Raw genomic sequence first — 21,061 nt, forward strand, 5'->3', positions numbered from 1 at the left:
ATATGATATTATCTATATACCATATGAAGGGTAACAGAATATGCCACCCCATCTATGCCTCTTTGGCATAAAGATTATTTTGAGCTGATTATCTTTGAGAAAAAGCAGACACGGGAAAAGCACTAAAAACAGAGTAGAATTTACACTTTTGTAAGGGAAATTTACATTTATAAGGGAAAACACATTTTGAAGATATTTCCCTCTCTTTACCAGAAAGAGAAGGATGACTCTAAACGACAAGAAACTCTAATCAATAGAGAAAACCTCAGACTTAACTCTGCATAACCTCACTGTACTTTTCCTAATAATCTCCCGTAACTGTCGTCCCTACACTCCCTTTCTGTTTTTTTTTTTCTTTAGCTAAGACAGTATTTAAGGTGGTGACTTGGGCCATTTCAGGGAGTTTTACTCAGTGTTCCTGGGTCTCTCCCACTATACATGAGGTATACATATTATTAAACTTCTGTTTATTTTTCCTGTGGTAATCTTTTATTATGGTGGGGGAGGTCTCAGCCACAGAACCGAGAAAGGTAGAGGGAAAATTATTTTTCCTCCCCTACACATATATATACAAACATATATATAAATATATATATATAAGCACACATATCGATACATACAGGTCTATGATATGGATATATGCATAGATACATGTATGCTATATAAGTATGTATATATATATCAATATATATCTATGATATATATATGTAGATGTGTGCTTACAAATGTATGTGTGACATGTATACAGATATTATGTTTTTATGCTTTTGGTACCAGCTGGCCATTCTTCTCTTCCCTTATAAGTATAGCCAAATTTTAGATGGACACATGCTACTGGGAATAAAGACTACACTTCCAAGCTTCCCAGTTAGGTGTGCTTGTGTGACTAGAAGAAAATATGTGGGAATCTTGTTTTTATAATTGCAAAATGTGGTAGCTTTTCTAGTAGGATACAAAACTGAAAATTCATGGAAGAAAATTACTCATTGATACAGGGAAAAAACTATGACAAAATAAATAACAATCTGAGAAAATGATTTATCAGTCATAGTATAAACAAAAATCATTTTTCTTACATGTTAACCACTTCAGCATGTCAAGGATAAAATGGCCAATAACAATATTTAAGTGGACAAACAGGAAGTTCACAGTAAAGGAAATGCCATTGATTCAAATTTATGGGAAAAAGCCCAGTCCACCTCACTTATAATGGAAACACAAATTTAAAATGTTGGCAAAGCTAAAACAACTTTGTGATGCTTTGGCAAAGGTATGGGGAAATTTTCTCCTCAAAATTGCTGGTGGAATATAAATTGGTAGAATTTCTATTGATACAATTTCCAATGTCTATTGAGAATATTAATGTTTATCTGCTTTTATCCAACAATTATATTTATACTGTTAAGTTAACTAAACAAGGAGGCCATCAGATTGAAGTGCTACTGATGCTATGGTGGCTTATGTAAGCAAACCAAAATCTAAGTCTGTAAATGCCTCGAGGTACAAAATTGAAACCTAAGGACAACCAATTACAAAGAGCCAGCTAGGCTTTAAGCTATAGCCAGTCAACAATTTCCTTGCTTTGCTTCAGCCTTTTCTGTATAAAAGTCTCTCCCCAGGTTCTTGGTAGAGCACTCCTAACCACTTCTGGTTTGGCACTACCTAATCCCAACTGATTGCTGCTCAAATAAACTCACATTTTTAATATGCCTCAGTTTATCTTTTAACATTACCATTATAATTTTACTGCTGCAAAAACTGTGTATACGAGGAAATGTATTCCAGAATTTTTTTGTAATAGAAAAAGTTAAAAAATGTCCCAAATGCCAGTTATGAGGTGAATGACTAAGACTATAATACATTCACACAATGTGTTACTATATAGTCATTGAAAAAAATGAGGCAGTTTCATAAGAACTCATAGAAATATTTCTACTATTCTTTTTTTTTTTTTAATTATTTATTTATTTATTTTTGGCTGTGTTGGGTCTTCGTTTCTGTGCGAGGGCTTTCTCCAGTCGCGGCAAGTGGGGGCCACTCTCCATCGCGGTGCGCGGGCCTCTCACTGTCACGGCCTCTCTTGTTGCGGAGCACAGGCTCCAGACGCGCAGGCTCAGCAGTTGTGGCTCACTGGCCCAGTTGCTTCGCGGCATGTGGGATCCTCCCAGACCAGAGCTCGAACCCGTGTCCCCTGCATTGGCAGGCAGATTCCCAACCACTGCGCCACCAGGGAAGCCCTCTACTATTCTAATATAAATATTTTAATATTATATTATTAAGTAAAGAAAATCAAGTTAAAGAATACTATGTATATTGTGTTATCAACTGTTAAAATATAAAATTATCTACATAAGAAATAATATTTATAAGTCAGACAGAGAAAGACAGATACTGTATGATCTCACTTATATGTGGAATCTTAAAACAAAAAACAAAAAAAACACCACTACGAAACTCATAGATAAAGAGATCAGACTTGTGGTTACCAGGGTTGGGAAGAGATCTATGACTACAGCTAACTCTGATATGTGATACACTGGAAAGTTGTTAAGAGTAAATCCTAAGAGCTCTCGTTATGAGGAGAACATTTATTTTCTTTATCTTTTCTTCTTTCTATCCTTTGTATTACATCTATATGAGAAGATGGATATTAGCTGAACCTACTGTGGTGATTACACAATATACGTAAATCAAACCCTTATACTGTATACCTTAAGCTTATACAGTGATGTATGTCCCTTATTTCTCAATAAAACTGTGAAAAACATTTTTTACAAAGAAGTAATTTTTAGTGTGACTGAGGCACAGCAATAAGTGAAAAAATTACTTTACCTATTATTTTGTTCCTTTAAAAACTGCCCTAAACATATACTAACTATTCACAAAATATTTAATTAAAATTTTTTCTTCCTAATTAGTGCTACTCTGGATATTCCCCCAGAGCCTCTGTCATTTTAATGTTCATTTAGATTACTAAGGCAACAGAGAAAGAGAAAGTGAACTATGTCTTAAGCACAGCATTATTTATTAAAATCAAATGCTTTGCAAAATGTGCTTTTGCACATTTAATCTTCATAACAGAAAAGAAAAACTTAGGGGGTGAGGTGGTAGGGACTGGATAGGTGCTGTTATTTCTTGAATGTCCTAGGCACTTTACATACATTCTATTACTTAGTTATCATAAGAGTCCTGCAAAATAGGTCTTATTATCCACACTTTATAAATGAAAAGAATAAAGTACAAGATGATTAAAAATCTTGCCCAAAGTTATCCAAGTAAAAAATATCAGGACTGTGATTTAAACTCTGGTTTGTTTAGAAATACACAATAAAAACTTCAACAACAACAATAAAACAATGACAACAGAACATTTAGTCTTGGGATATGTCATTTTCATGATTTAGCTTCTATGACTGATAAATATCATGATTGCCCTCAAAGGGTGTGGAGATACCTTAATTATTTTCAGTCTTAATTTTTTTTTTTAAATTTATTTATTTATTTATTTATTTATTTATTTATTTATTTATTTATTTATTTATGGCTGTGTTGGGTCTTCGTTTCTGTGCGAGGGCTTTCTCTAGTTGCGGCAAGCGGGGGCCACTCTTCATCGCATTGCACGGGCCTCTCACTATCGCGGCCTCTCTTGTCACGGAGCACAGGCTCCAGACGCGCAGGCTCAGTAATTGTGGCTCACGGGCCCAGCTGCTCTGCGGCATGTGGGATCTTCCCAGACCAGGGCTCGAACCCGTGTCCCCTGCATTGGCAGGCAGATTCCCAACCACTGCGCCACCAGGGAAGCCCTCAGTCTTAATTTTTACCCATACTTTATTATTTGGTTTTTAGCTTTCCCCCAGAATTCAGTATTGTTTAACTAGTTTTTCTAGGCTTTCTAAACAACAGTATTTGAGGCAGGTTGTTCGCTATGCTCCATATGCTACTTAAGTTTACCATGCATTTGGACTCATACATATAGCATGCCTTGACACAAAGACCTTAAAAACCTATTATCTCTTGTCTAGAACACAGTTCATGAAGGAAAATTTTCAAGCACAAAAACACATGCTAGATTTTCCTTTTATTTTTCTCTTTTCTTCCTGAATGACTTTGTCCAAAATCCAATAATTAAGACTCAGCAAGGTAAGCATCAGGCTGGTTTGGGGATGGGTGAGCTACAACAGTCCAGGAAAAAAAAAAAAATAGTAGTAAGGTCGAAGAGGGTGTCTGTTGTGGGTTAGTGGGAGTCTGGCATATAGTGTGAGAGCCTGAGTACAGGAAGGAGAATGTCTTTCAGGAGGGGCAGCCTAGTGTGGGCGAAATTGGAGCCCAGTTGTGGTAAGGTAGGTGTCTGCATAAAAAAGCATCCCATGGTGGGCTGATCGGGATAAGGAAAATATTTATGAAAGTGGGCTGCCCAGCAGGGGGTGTCAAAGACAAAGTGAGATAAAAAGAGTTTGTGCATAGGAGGCAACCAGAATGGAATGTTGAAGCCCCACCAAAGGTTAAAGGAAAGGCCATGTTGGGGTAGTGTTGAGGTGGGTGACTGGCCTGGCATGAAGTGTCAGGTACCAAGGTGGGTGAGAAGGACATCCATTCATTAGAGCGCCCTGATACGAGATATCAGATCTCATGCACCTGCAGTGAGCATCCATATGGGATGTTAACGCACAGCAGAGATAAAGAGGGTCATTTAATAATAAAAGTGTCAATTTATTAAACAGACATAACAATCATAAATGTTCATGTACCTAATGACAGAGTTTTGAAATACACAAAGCAAAAATTGATGAAAGAGACAAAAAATTATCATAAGCAATTTCGATACTAATCTCTCAATAATTGATATAAGTGCTGAGAAAATTATAAAGGATATAGAAGATTTGAAAGACACCATTAACCAGCTTTCCCTAATTGACATCTATAGAACAATCCACTTAGATCAGCAGAATGCACACCTTTTCAAATGTACACAGAATATTTACCAAGATGGAGCATATCCTGGCTGTAAAAAATCTCAACAAATTTAAAATTATTTGAGTCATAAAAAATATGTTATTTGATTACAATATAATTAAATTAGAAAACAATTGAAAAAAGGATCCCTGAAAAATCTAATATCTGAAAACAGAATAGTGCACATCCAAATAATGAACGGGTCAAAGAAGAAACCAAGAGAAAAATAAGAAAGTTTTTAAACTGAAAAACAAAACAAAGACAGAATATATGTCAAAAACTAAGGGATGCCACTAAAGCAGTCCTTGGGGTTGGTGGTGGAATTTATAGCACTAAGTGCCTATATTAGAAAATTTTAAAAAGGTCTCAAATCAATAAGTTCAGATTACACCTTAAGAAACTAAAGAAAAATTTAATATGAAATAAGTGGATGAAAGGAATAACAATGGTCAGGTAGGAAATAAATAAAACAGAAACCAGAAAAATCCTTAAGGAAAAATCAATACAGTGATTTTTTTGGGAGGATCAAAAATTGATAAACTTCTAGCCAGAATGATCAGAAAGAAAAAGACATAAATCACCTGTATTAGGAATTAGAGCTGTGACATACTATAGACTATACAGAGATTAAAAGAATAACGAAATGCTATAAACGAATTTATGACAAGAAATTTATCTTAGATGAAATAAATTTCTTGAAAGATACAAACTTATAAATTTCATTCAAGAAGCAATAGTTAAAATGAATAACCCTACATACAGTAAAGAAACTGATGTTATAGGTAAAAACTTTCCCAGAAAGAAAATTACAGGTCCAGGTAGATTCACTGGTAAACCTTACCAACCATTTAAGAAAAAAATAGCAATTCTACACAAACTCTTCCAGAAAATTAGAAAAGAATGAAATTTCTGAAGACATTCTAGGAGGCCAGTCTCGTGCTAATATTCAAACTAAACATAAACATTATAAGAAAAGCTGCAAAACAATCTCTCATGAATACAGAAACAAAGTTTCTAACTAAAGTTTTAGAAAATGGTATTCAACAATATATATATAAAAAATAACACATCAAAGGTTTATCCCAGGAATGCAAAGTTAATTTAATATTTGAACATTATTCATTGTAATTCACTATATTAGCAAATTAAAAAAGAAAACCCATATATTATCTCAATATATGTAGGGAAAAAAAGCATCTGATGCAATTTAACAGTCATTCCTGATAAAAATTCTCAGCAAACTAGCAATAGAAGGGAACTTCCTCAACCTGAAAAAGGGCATCTACAAAAAGCCCACAGTTAACACCAAAATTAATGGTAAAAATGGATGCTTTTTCTCTAAGATTGAGAACAAGTCAAGGTTATTTATTCTCAAAAATTCTACCCAGCATTATTGTACTGAAAGATCTAGCTCATGCAGTAAGGCAAGAAGAATTAATAGGAACCCGTATTGTAAAAGTAGCAAAACTAAAACTATATTCATAGATGACATAATTATCTGTGTAGAAAATCTGATTAAAAATTAAAAAGCTATTGGAACTAATAAGTGATCTTCAAGATCATGTAAAAAGTCAATTGCATTTCTATATACTAGCAACAATATAACATAAATTGATATAAAAATACCATTTACTATCACACCAAATAATATAAAATACTTAGGAATAAACCTGACAAATATGTAAAACTACAAAGTTTTGCTGAGAGAAACTTTGAAAGCCTAAAAATGAGAGTGATACAGTGGTCATAAGTTGAAAGAATCGATATTAAGATGCCAGTTCTCACTCATATGATCAATAGATTCAACACAAGCTCCATTTGACTATTTTTTTTTTTAGAAATAACAAAAATATTTATTTTTTAAAATTCTAGGTCAAAAGACCTAGAATAGCCAATAAAAATTTGAGGAAGGACAAAGTTAGAGTATTAATATTTCCTGATTTCAAGACCTATTATAAAGCTACAGTGTGGTATTAGTGTTGAGATAAAAGTAATAGACCAAGGAACTTAACAGAGAGTTAAGAAATGGGGTGGACAATTGGTTTACAAAATCAGAAAGGTACTTCAATGGAGAAAGGATAATCTTTTCAACAAACGTGGCTTAAAATTGGATATATTCATAGTTTTAAAAAATCTTTATCGATTCCCATCTCACACTGTACACAAACATTAGCTCAAAATAGATCATAGATCCAAATTTAAAAACTAAAACTATAAATATTCTAGAACAAAACATGGGAACATGGGAGATAAAATTGAGGCTTTGAGTTAGGCAATGCTTTCTTATATAAATCACCAAAAGCATAATCCATAAAAGAACAAATAGATAAATTGAAATCCATCAAAATTAAAAGCTTATGCTCTTCAAAATACTTTGCTGAGAGAATAAAAAGAAGATACACACTGGGAGAAAATATTTGCAAATCGTATGTCTAATAAAAGACTTGGATTCAGAATATATAAAGAACTCTCAAGTCTCAATAATAAGATCATAAAAAATCCCATTAAAAATGAGCAAATGATTTGAACAGAAGCTTCACCAAAGAAGACAAAACAGTGATTTATAAACACAATAATACATGCTCAGTATCATTAGTCCCTTGGAAAAAGCAAATTAAACCACAATGAGGTACAACTACACATCTTTTCGAGTGGATATAATTAAAAAGACTCACTATATCAAGTGTTACGATTTGGAGGAAACGACTGCTAGTGGAAATGTAAAATAGTACAACCAGTTTGAAAACAGTTGGGCATTAAAAAAATTTTTTTAATGTATCTATCTTCTAATTCAGTCATTTCACTCTTAGAGGAACAAAAGCATATGCCCATAGAGATGTTCATGTGCCTGTTCATAACAGCTTTATTTCTAATAGCCAAAAGCTGGAAATGAATGCAATAGTCATCAACAGGCAAATGGACATGCTACAATATGGTTGTATCTCAAAATAATTTTTCTAAGTGAAAGAAGACAAAAAGTCTAAATGTATAATTCCATTTATATAAAATTCTGGAAATTGCAAACCCATCTTTAATGACTTAAGCAGATCAGTAGTTGCCTGGGAATGGTTTAGGAGGTTACAAAGGGGAGAGGTGAAAGGGAGTTAGATTACAAAGGAGCATGAGGAAACTTTGGGGGGTGATATAAATGTTTATTATTTTGATTGTAGTGATGGTTTTATTAATATGTATATATGTTAAAACATACATTGTACACTTTATGTACAGTTTATTGCATGTGAATTGGACCTAAATAAAGCTGTTTAGAATCATTTTTAGGACAATGGGAGAAACTAAATGGGGTCTGGGGATCCGATGATAGCAATGTATCAGTATTAACTTCCTTTTTTCATGTTTGTATGGGAATCTGCTTTGTGAAGCTATATGTATACCCAGAGGATTCATTATTCTAGGCTCGGGTTTTTTAAACTAATTTCCACAAACAGGTGTTTTCTTTTCTTTCCAACTTCTCCTTCAATTCACTTGCAGCAGTAAGAAGGGTCAGATGATAGCTCTAGGGTAAATTGTAAACTATCTACAAAACCAAGAGTAAAGAGAAAAGCAGACTACAGTCTGGGGTCATTTAGTGAAAGGATAAACAGGACTCATACTTCATTAAGCCATATGTTTTTTTATAATAATTACCCTGGGTCATCCTGGAAATGTTAACTTATGTTCCACAAAGAGAATATTTTTTTCCCTGTAGCTCCTCCTTAGTAGCAGGCATGGTGGGAGATTATATATCTATAGGTATAGATTATGGATATAGATATATAGATAGATAGATATAGCTCTATCTCCATTGAAAGCTCATAACAAACTAAAGAAGTAGCCTTTTTTACATTTAATTTTTGGAAGCGGAATATAAGGTTGAGGGAGGTAACTACTTTCCCCAAGATTATATGGTTATTATTAAATAGAAAAGTCAAGGGTGTTTCCCACAGTGCGGGCAGTTGTTAATGCACTGTCTAAATGACTGCTTTAGAAGTCAGAGGGAAACGTGATATATTCTGAAAAGAATGAAGAATTTAATGCCTTTTGATTTCTAGTTAGTTAGATTTTACTATATCACAGTTAGAACACTTTTATAGTCTTAATTCAGATGTTACACATTTCTACCTTCACCTTAAGGTCACCTCCTAGTTTTTTGGAGGGAAAAAAGGAATATTTTATGATTATTCTTGAGTCAATTCCACACTTCATCTATGATTCTGCTAACTTTTCACTCTCTGTTGGTAGCCTCTGGGGCTCCTGATCATTGCCTGCCTCCCACTGTTCTGACTCCTTTGCACAGATGCTAGAGAGAGGTGACTTTGGGGCAATCCACTCTGGGCTTTATTTCCTGTTCCTTTGTTCTCCGCTGTATCACCACTAAGCCTTTACTTACTCTCTGCCTAAAATAGTGATAACAAAAATCATTACTAATAAAGCTTTGTATTAATTAAACAATAATTTAAAGTGCCTACTACAGTACCTAGTTTATAGTATATGCTCAATAAAAGTACTTATTATTAATAACATACCACCCTTTGCTTAAATTTTGGGGAGATGAAAGGTGGCTGCATCATAAGCACACTAATAATTTATTTAAAGACTAAAATCTGTAATGTTCAACTACTTTGACCATCCAGTCCCTAAAATGTTTTCTTTGGCCAAATTTTGTTGTGGATTATTCACAGGTTCAAAGTCTACACCATATTGCTAGGTTCTTACCTCCTACCAGTTCTATTCAGTCTTTTATATTCTTTCTCTATGTCCAAAATGTTTAAAATTTCAACTAAAGAACAGTTTGGGAGAGGAGAGAAGATGGCGGAAGAGTAAGACGCGGAGATCACCTTCCTTCCCACAGATACAGTAGAAATACATCTACACGTGGAACTGCTCCTACAGAACACCCACTGAACGCTGGCAGAAAACGTCAGACCTCCCAAAAGGCAAGAAACTGCCCCCGTACTTGGGTGGGGCAAAAGAAAAAAGAAATAACAGAGACAAAGGAATAGGGACGGCACCTGCACCAGTGGGAGGGAGCTGTGAAGGAGGAAAGATTTCGACGCACTAGGAAGCCCCTTCGCGGGCAGAGACTGCGGGTGGCAGAGGGGGGAAGCTTCGGAGCCACGGAGGAGAGCACAGCCACAGGGGTGTGGAGGGCAAAGCGGAGAGATTCCCGCACTTCCCACACGGAGGCTCGGCGCTGACCAGCACTCACCAGCCCGAGAGGCTTGTCTGCTCAGCCGCCGGGGCGGGCGGGGCTGGGAGCTGAGGCTCAGGCTTCCGTTGGATCGCAGGGAGAGGACTGGGGTTGGCGGCGTGAACACAGCCTGAAGGGGTTAGCGCACCACAGCTGGCTGGGAGGGAGACCGGGAAAAAGTCTGCAGCTGCCGAAGAGGCAAGAGACTTTTTCTTGCCTCTTTGTTTCACGGCGCGCAAGGAGAGGGGATTCAGAGCGCCGCCTAAATGAACTCCAGAGACTGGCGCGAGCCGCGGCTATCAGCGCGGACCCCAGAGACGGGCGTGAGACGCTGGGGCTGCTGCTGCCACCTCCAAAAAGCCTGTGTGCGAGCACAGGTCACTCTCCACACCGCCCCTCCCGGGAGCCCTTGCAGCCCGCCACTGCCAGGGTCCCATGATCCAGGGACAACTTCCCTGGGAGAACGCACTGCGCACCTCAGGCTGGTGCAACGTCACGCCGGCCTCTGACGCCGCAGGCTCGCCCCGCCTCCTCTGTACCCCTCCCTCCCCGCGGCCTGGGTGAGCCAGAGTCCCCGAAGCAGCTGCTCCTTTAACCCCGTCCTGCCTGGGCGGGGAACAGACGCCCTCAGGCGACCTACATGCAGAGGCAGGTCCAAATCCAAACCTGATCCCCAGGAGCTGTGCGAACAGAGACGAGGAGGAGAAATCTCTCCCAGCAGCCTCAGAAGCAGCGGATTAAAACTCCACAAACGACTTGATGTGCCTGCATCTGTTGAATACCTGAATAGACAACGAATCATCCCAAATTCAGGAGGTGGACTTTGGGAGCAGGATATATTAATTTTTCCCCTTTTCCTTTTTTTTTTGTGAGTGTATATGTATATGCTTCTGGGGGAGATTTTGTCTGTATAGCTTTGCTTTATAATAGCTTTATTTTACTTCACTATATTATAGCCTCTTTCTTTCTTTCTTTCTTTCTATTTTTTCTCCCTTTTACTCTGAGCCGCGTGGACAAAAGGCTCTTGGTGCTTCAGCCAGGCATCAGGGCGGTACCTCGGAGGTGGGAGAGCCAACTTCAGGACACTGGTCCACAAGAGACCTACCAGCTCCACGTAATACCAAACGGCAAAAATCTCCCAGAGATCTCCATCTCAACATCAAGACACAGTATCACTCAATGACCAGCAAGCTACAGTGCTGAACACCCTATGCCAAACAACTAGCAAGACAGGAACACAGCCCCATCCATTAGCAGAGAGGCTGCCTAAAATCATAATAAGGCCACAGACACCCCAAAATACACCACCAGACGTGGACGTGCCCACCAGAAAGACAAGATCCAGCCTCATCCACCAGAGCTCAGGCACTAGTTCCCTCCACCAGGAAGCCTACACAATGCACTGAACCAACCTTAGCCACTGGGGACAGATACCAAAAACAACGGGAACTACAAACCTGCAACCTGTGATAAGGAGACCCCAAACGCAGTAAGATAAGCAAAATGAGACGACAGAAAAACACACAGCAGATGAAGGAGCAGGGTCAAAACACACTAGACTTAACAAATGAAGAGGAAATAGGTAGTCTACCTGAAAAAGAATTCAGAATAATGATAGTAAGGATGATCCAAAATCTTGGAAATAGAATAGACAAAATGCAAGAAACATTTAACAAGGACGTAGAAGAACTAAAGAGGAACCAAGCAATGATGAAAAACACAATAAATGAAATTAAAAATACTCTAGATGGGATCAATAGCAGAATAACTGAGGCAGAAGAAAGGATAAGTGACCTGGAAGATAAAATGGTGGAAATAACTACTGCAGAGCAGGATAAAGAAAAAAGAATGAAAAGAACTGAGGACAGTCTCAGAGACCTCTGGGACAACAGTAAACGCACCAACATTCGAATTATAGGGGTCCCAGAAGAAGAAGAGAAAAAGAAAGGGACTGAGAAAATATTTGAAGAGATTATAGTTGAAAACTTCCCTAATATGGGAAAGGAAATAGTTAATCAAGTCCTGGAAGCACAGGGAGTCCCATACAGGATAAACCCAAGGAGAAACACGCCAAGACACATATTAATCAAACTGTCAAAAATTAAATATAAGGAAAACATATTAAAGGCAGCAAGGGAAAAAAAACAAATAACACACAAGGGAATCCCCATAAGGTTAACATCTGATCTTTCAGCAGAAACTCTGCAAGCCAGAAGGGAGTGGCAGGATATACTTAAAGTGATGAAGGAGAAAAACCTACAACCAAGGTTACTCTACCCAGCAAGGATCTCATTCAGATGTGATGGAGAAATTAAAACCTTTACAGACAAGCAAAAGCTGAGAGAGTTCAGCACCACCAAACCAGCTTTACAACAAATGCTAAAGGAACTTCTCTAGGCAAGAAACACAAGAGAAGGAAAACACCTGCAATAACAAACCCAAAACATTTAAGAAAATGGGAATAGGAACATACATATCGATAATTACCTTAAATGTAAATGGATTAAATGCTCCCACCAAAAGAAACAGGTTGGCTGAATGGATACAAAAACAAGACCCATATATATGCTGTCTACAAGAGACCCACTTCAGACCTAGAGACACATACAGACTGAAAGTGAGGGGATGGAAAAAGATATTCCATGCAAATGGAAATCAAAAGAAAGCTGGAGTAGCAATTCTCATATCAGACAAAATAGACTTTAAAATAAAGACTATTACAAGAGACAAAGAAGGACACTATATAATGATCAAGGGATCGATCCAAGAGGAAGGTATAACAATTGTAAATATTTATGCACCCAACATAGGAGCACCTCAATACATAAGGCAAATACTAACAGCCATAAAAGGGGAAATCAACAGCAACACAATCATAGTAGGGGACTTTAACACCCCACTTTCACCAATGGACAGATCATCCAAAATGAAAATAAATAAGGAAACACAAGCTTTAAATGATACATTAAACAAGATGGACTTAATTGATATTTATAGGACATTCCACCCAAAAAAAACAGAATACACATTTTTCTCAAGTGCTCATGGAACATTCTCCAGGATAGATCATATCTTGGGTCACAAATCAAGCCTTGGTAAATTTAAGAAAATTGAAATAGTATCAAGTATCTTTTCCGACCACAACGCTATGAGACTAGATATCAATTACAGGAAAAGATCTGTAAAAAATACAAACACATGGAGGCTAAACAATACACTACTTAATAACCAAGAGATCACTGAACAAATCAAAGAGGAAATCAAAAAATACCTAGAAACAAATGACAATGGAGATACGATGACCCAAAACCTATGAGACGCAGCAAAAGCAGTGCTAAGAGGGAAGTTTATAGCAATACAAGCCTACCTCAAGAAACAGGAAACATCTCGAATAAACAACCTAACCTTGCACCTAAAGCAATTAGAGAAAGAAGAACAAAAAAACCCCAAAGCTAGCAGAAGGAGAGAAATTATAAAGATCAGGTCAGAAATAAATGAAAAAGAAATGAAGGAAACAATAACAAAAATCAATGAAACTAAAAGCTGGTTCTTTGAGAAGATAAACAAAATTGATAAACCATTAGCCAGACTCATCAAGAGAAAAAGGGAGAAGACTCAAATCAATAGAATTAGAAATGAAAAAGGAGAAGTAACCACTGACACTGCAGAAATACAAAAGATCATGAGAGATTACTACAAGCAACTCTATGTCAATAAAATGGACAACCTGGAAGAAATGGACAGATTCTTAGAAATGCACAAACTGCCGAGACTGAACCAGGAAGAAATAGAAAATATGAACAGACCAATCACAAGCACTGAAATTGAAACTGTGATTAAAAACCTTCCAACAAACAAAAGCCCAGGACCAGATGGCTTCACAGGTGAATTCTATCAAACATTTAGAGAAGAGCTAACACCTATCCTTCTCAAACTCTTCCAAAATATTGCAGAGGGAGGAACACTCCCAAACTCATTCTACGAGGCCACCATCACCCTGATACCAAAACCAGACCAAGACGTCACAAAGAAAGAAAACTACAGGCCAATATCACTGATGAACATAGATGCAAAAATCCTCAACAAAATACTAGCAAACAGAATCCAACAGCACATTAAAAGGATCATACACCATGATCAAGTGGGGTTTATCCCAGGAATGCAAGGATTCTTCAATATACGCAAATCAATCAATGTGATACACCATATTAACAAATTGAAGGAGAAAAACCATATGATCATATCAATAGATGCAGAGAAAGCTTTCGACAAAATTCAACACCCATTTATAATAAAAGCCCTGCAGAAAGTAGGCATAGAGGGAACTTTCCTAAACATAATAAAGGCCATATATGACAAACCCACAGCCAACATTGTCCTCAATGGTGAAAAACTGAAACCATTTCCACTAAGATCAGGAACAAGACAAGGTTGCCCACTCTCACCACTATTATTCAACATAGTTTTGGAAGTGTTAGCCACAGCAATCAGAGAAGAAAAAGAAATAAAAGGAATCCAAATCGGAAAAGAAGAAGTAAAGCTGTCACTGTTTGCAGATGACATGATACTATACATACAGAATCCTAAAACTGCTACCAGAAAACTCCTAGAGCTAATCAATGAATTTGGTAAAGTAGCAGGATACAAAATTAATGCACAGAAATCTCTTGCATTTCTATACACTAATGACGAAAAATCTGAAAGTGAAATTAAGAAAACACTCCCGTTTACCATTGCAACAAAAAGAATAAAATATCTAGGAATAAACCTACCTAAGGAGACAAAAGACCTGTATGCAGAAAATTATAAGACACTGATGAAAGAAATTAAAGATGATACAAATAGATGGAGAGATATACCATGTTCCTGGATTGGAAGAAACAACATTGTGAAAATGACTCTACTACCCAAAGCAATCTACAGATTCAATGCAATCCCTATCAAACTACCACTGGCATTTTTCACAGAACTAGAACAAAAAATTTCACAATTTGTATGGAAACACAAAAGACCCCGAATAGCCAAAGCAATCTTGAGAACAAAAAATGGAGCTGGGGGAATCAGGCTCCCTGACTTCAGACTATATTACAAAGCTTCAGTAATCAAGACAGTTTGGTACTGGCACAAAAACAGAAATATAGATCAATGGAACAGGATAGAAAGCCCAGAGATAAACCCACACACATATGGTCACCTTATCTTTGATAAAGGAGGCAAGCATATACAGTGGAGAAAAGACAGCCTCTTCAATAAGTGGTGCTGGGAAAATTGGACAGGTACATGTAAAAGTATGAAATTAGAACACTCCCTGACACCATGCACAAAAATAAACTCAAAATGGATTAAAGACCTAAGCGTAAGGGCAGACACTATCAAACTCTTAGAGGAAAACATAGGCAGAACACTCTATGACATACATCACAGCAAGATTCTTTTTGACCCAGCTCCCAGTGAAATGGAAATAAGAACACAAATAAACAAATGGGACCTAATGAAACTTAAAAGCTTTTGCACAGCAAAGGAAACCATAAACAAGACCAAAAGACAACCATCAGAATGGGAGAAAATATTTGCAAATGAAGCAACTGACAAAGGATTAATCTCCAAGATTTACAAGCAGCTCATGCAGCTCAATAACAAAAAAACGAACAACCCAATCCAAAAATGGGCAGAAGACCTAAATAGACATTTCTCCAAAGAAGATATACAGATGGCCTACAGACACATGAAAGAATGCTCAACATCATTAATCATTAGAGAAATGCAAATCAAAACTACAATGAGATATCATCTCACACCGGTCAGAATGGCCATCATCAAAAAATCTAGAAACAATAAATGCTGGAGAGGGTGTGGAGAAAAGGGAACACTCTTGCACTGTTGGTGGGAATGAAAATTGATACAGCCACTATGGAGAACAGTATGGAGGTTCCTTAAAAAACTACAAATAGAACTACCATACGACCCAGCAATCCCACTACTGGGCATATACCCTGAGAAAACCATAGGTCAAAAAGTGTCATGTACCACAATGTTCATTGCAGCTCTATTTACAATAGCCAGGACATGGAAGCAACCTAAATGTCCATCGACAGATGAATGGATAAAGAAGATGTGGCACATATATACAATGGAATATTACTCAGCCATAAAAAGAAATGAAATGGAGGTATTTGTAATGAGGTGGATGGAGTTAGAGTTTGTCATACAGAATGAAGTAAGTCAGAAAGAGAAAAACAAATACAGTATGCTAACACATATATACGGAATCTAAGGAAAAAAAAAAAAAAGGCCATGAAGAACCTAGTGGCAAGACGGGAATAAAGACACAGACCTACTAGAGAATGGACTTGAGGATATGGGGAGGGGGTGGGGTGAGATGTGACAGGGTAAGAGAGTGTCATGGACATATATACACTACCAAATGTAAAATAGATAGCTAGTGGGAAGCAGCCGCATAGCACAGGAAGATCAGGTCGGTGCTTTGTGACCACCTAGAGGGGTGGGATGGGGAGGGTGGGAGGGAGGGAGATGCAAGAGGGAAGAGATATGGGAACATATTGTATATGTATAACTGATTCACTTTGTTATAAAGCAGAAGCTAACATACTATTGTAAGGCAATTATACTTCAATAAAGATGTTTAAAAAAAAAAAAAAAAGAAGAACAGTTTGGTTGTCTCTTTCGTTTCTTGTCTCTGAATATTCTATCTCTCAGAGCTAAACGTTCTAATCACAAGTAGATTATTAGGTCTTTCATGAAGCAAAGAGCCATCCCTAAAGGAAACTCAGCACCAGCTATTAAAATGTGTGTGTACACATGACACACATGCACACACATTTTTTACTCACCTCCTCATCCTTTTTTTTTTTTTTTAAACATCTTTATTGGAGTATAATTGCTTTACAATGGTGTGTTAGTTTCTGCTTTATAACAAAGTGAATTAGTTATACATATACATATGTTCCCATATCTCTTCCCTCTTGCATCTCCCCATCCTTTTTTTTATACAATAATTGTTTACATAATTATAACTATTTTGTAGGGTCTCTGGCCAAGAGACTTAAACACATAACCACTGTTATTTTATCCTTAAAATTACCATCAAAATTTCTCCTTACTTATTTTTATTTATATAATAAAAATTTTCTTGGGGCAGTGAAGGTGCTGAATAACTCCTATTCTAGAACAAAGTGCCATGTCTCAAGCTGTAGATCAAGGCCACCTAACAGTTGTTCTTAGTAGAAATAGGAACATAGTTACCAAGGGAGAAGCAGTGGAAGGCTAACGTCATGGCCTGCATGTTTTTAAAGTACAAAAAGCTAAGAATAAAACTTAAAATATTGCCTCTTACTGGAAAGCATATAGTTACTGGTCAGATAAAAGTCCATATAGCAAAAGGTATTTTACAGTGAATTTAATTACTCTGAAACACTCATCCAAAATGAGCATTATTTGTATGTGTTTTTAAGTTTTTTTTCCAAAATGAAAATTTTCAGTATTATACAACTTTGACATGAGGAAACCAGAGATCTCATGAAAGAAAATCAATTAGACACAAAATGGCTAAATTAATTTCCTACTCAGTTCCTTTTGATACTGCACAAAAGCAATGGGAAATGAGAATATAGGCTGTGCTATGTGTTTCACCTTGGCAGTATGCAGAGCCGATAATGACCTACACAGCTAATCCTCGAAACATAGCCTGCTGGTGAAAGGCCCACTGACTTTTTCTGATTGTATGAATCCATGTGAATCTGGTGATGAGATTCTCTGAAAAATTCTACTTATATGTTCATATTTCTACTGTTTTTCCAATCATTAAAACACATTTTAGGAGAAAATATAGTGAACTATAAAATACATACTATTCTTCTTTTTCATAATCAAGTTTTTACTATAATTTTAACAAAGAAACCAGTGACTTCCTCCTATGTCTGATTAGTAATCCAAGACACTCTATATAAGATATGAAAACTTTCTTTAAACCATAAAGAGTTCAAGTTGTTTTAATTCACATTCTAATTTCTAAAATGTAAATATTATCCTTAGAAATAACTGGTGTATTTTTTTCTGCTAATCAGGCAGTGAATCTGCAAATCTAATTTGATGAAAAATGTTGGCGTTTCTATGTTTGATACAGTTTCTTTTCCCATTGATTTATGCCAACGCTCCCAGGTCTGTAACTTTCCTTCACCCTTCTTCTCATGAATTTGCAATACCATTCTGCTTTGACACCTAAACTAAATACTGATAGTCCAAATACCCTGCTCTTAATGAACTTCACATTTTTTACTTCTATATGCAATGGTGTCTCATATTAAGTATGGCGGTCTAGTTGCCATCCTCTGTTGTTGCTCTCCAACTCATGCTTTGAATTCAGACCAGAGCTATGGAAGTGAGTGAATGTGTCTAGCATCCTTATGTTCTTTCCAGTAGAGGCAAACTGGACACTAGGCAGAAGAAGAGTTGCCTACTGTAAGATTTTCTATCAAGTTGTGCTAGGAAAAAGAAGTTCTGTTTGGTGTGCTATTAAATTTAAAAAATTCAAAATCTTGTTTAGACCCCAAGTGTTATCAGAGTATATTCTTAATAGGGAAGAAAATAATATTTTGACTATATATTAGTTAAAATACTAAATTAGAATAACATAATCAGGATTCATGCCATGAACCATTTAAGCATTCAATATTTAATCATCACAATAACTATTGATTGACAGATAAATTCCTATGGGTCATCATTTGATTAAACTTCAGTTTACAGTTCCTTGCCTGACTGCAATTGGAACCCAGAAAATAGAGGTGCCAGAAATATTTATATTTCATTACTATTATCTATAAAAATGGAACAACTCATAACTGCAATGCCACTTTAAAACTGTCAATTAGCACATCACCCTTTTTGAAAACTACCACACAAAAGATATTTGTAGATAAAAATCAGAATTTCTAAGGAAAGAACATTACTATTACATTACTATTTAAATTACCTCTAAATTACTATTTAATGTTTACAACATTTGCATTTATCAGTGTCTTGGTGCAATCATGTGGTGTGACATCATCATACGTAATTCATTTCAGCCTGAATAAATCACTTATTGGGTTTTCATATTATCTAAACAGTTGTAGAGCAAGATAAAATCAATGCATGTTATTTTAAAAAATGTCCTATTTCACAAGGTGTCTCTGATCTTTATGCCTTCATATGCTCTAAAAGAAGACAGTGTTTTTTCTTAATGGGTTATGTGTGGATCAATGGATGGAGAAAGAATTCTGGTTTTGGTTAAGCAGTTTTTAACAGTTTCATTCCTGGTGAACAGAACATAAAGACTAAGTATTCAATATAGATTCATTTCACATATTTTATAATTAGTCAATACTAATTTTAGTTGGAGCTTGAGATTTATTGATTCTAAAGGTCAATATAAGGAATTATGTCACAGCACTTCCTAAAATTCTGAAAATACACAATATTTATAGCAGGTGAGTTTGGTCCACTTAGATCTTTCTTCCAGCATAGGAAGTGCCCAGCAAATATTTGTTTGAAAGGAGATAGTTTTTCCATTATACGACCAATTTTTTTAAAGTCAATGCTAATGTTAGCATAGGGATAAAATAAGAAAGGGGCATTCAAAAGTAGGCCTGGTTCTATGTGATTAATGAAAAAATCCTAACCTAGTCACAAATCATTTATTATCAGACAATATAGACAACTGATGGTTTGGCTATCATGTGTAGAAAGGTGATATTTAGGACGTATTAGATATTTTTTTAATTTCGTAAGTATACTGTCCCATAATTAGAGCAGATACCTGAAAACAACTCTTATGAAGTTTAAATTCACTTCAAGTTTAAAATAAATGATAAGATCTTATTTCTGTGCATTTGATGTATTTCATAATTAAAAATCACAATTTCAAACAAAAGAAAAAGGTAGACATGATAAGATAAATCCTTTAAATTATCAGGAAACTAATTTATGTATAATAACAACTTATTGAACATGCAAAAAATGGTGCTTCAATATGAAGAACCAAAGTGGTGAAATGAATTTTATTCAAATAAGGAGGATTTTTGAATATTTTATTTTCAAATCATGTAGTATCTAGGAAAAATATTGAACTTAGAGCCATAAGACTGAATTACAGTATTAGCTCCGTCATTTATTAAGTGTAGGATTGGGGGAAATTTCAATTAATTTCTATCAACCTACCTCAATTTTCTCATCAGTCAAATGAAAAGTTGAATCATAATTTGAAGATCTTTCCAGGACTAATGAACAGATCAAATAACTACTACCTTGTGTTATTACTCTGTTTCCTATAGAAATAAAATATATAGCTGAAGGAAAATGGCAAACATATCCAATCTATACTAGTTTTAAATCTCTTCAGATTTGTTTAGGCTTCCACTTAAATAAGAGTATAACAAGTATAAAGAACACAGATCCTGGAGACAGGCATATTTGGGCTAAAACCCCACTGGACCACTTACTACCTGTGTTTTCTTACGTCCAAGCAATTTTTATTTAATCTATTATATGGAAGTAATATTATATTTTTTAGAATTGTGGTAAGAATTTAAGATAATACATGTAATATGTCTACCATTATTAGTTTTTATTTTGTTTTGTTTTGTGTTAAACTATCAGTCTTCAAATACAGTGATACTTTGGGGAAATCCATTTATCATTAACTGGCTGTGGTTTCAGCAAGTTGCTTAGCCTTGCCAGGAAAAAGTTCCTCATCCACAAAATAAAAATACAGAACCAGGTTGTCTACACCTTATAGCTCAAAGTCTCTAATCAAAATTGCAGTAAATTAATTCAGTTATTCAAATGTCCAGCTTAGGTTCCTGTAGCAATTGGATTTAGCAAAGTTTTCTTAGATACCTAGCAAATATTTAATGTTATATT

Source organism: Balaenoptera borealis (genome assembly GCF_965194805.1).
Source record: "Balaenoptera borealis genome assembly, chromosome: 2".
NCBI classification, from domain to species: Eukaryota; Metazoa; Chordata; class Mammalia; order Artiodactyla; family Balaenopteridae; genus Balaenoptera; species Balaenoptera borealis.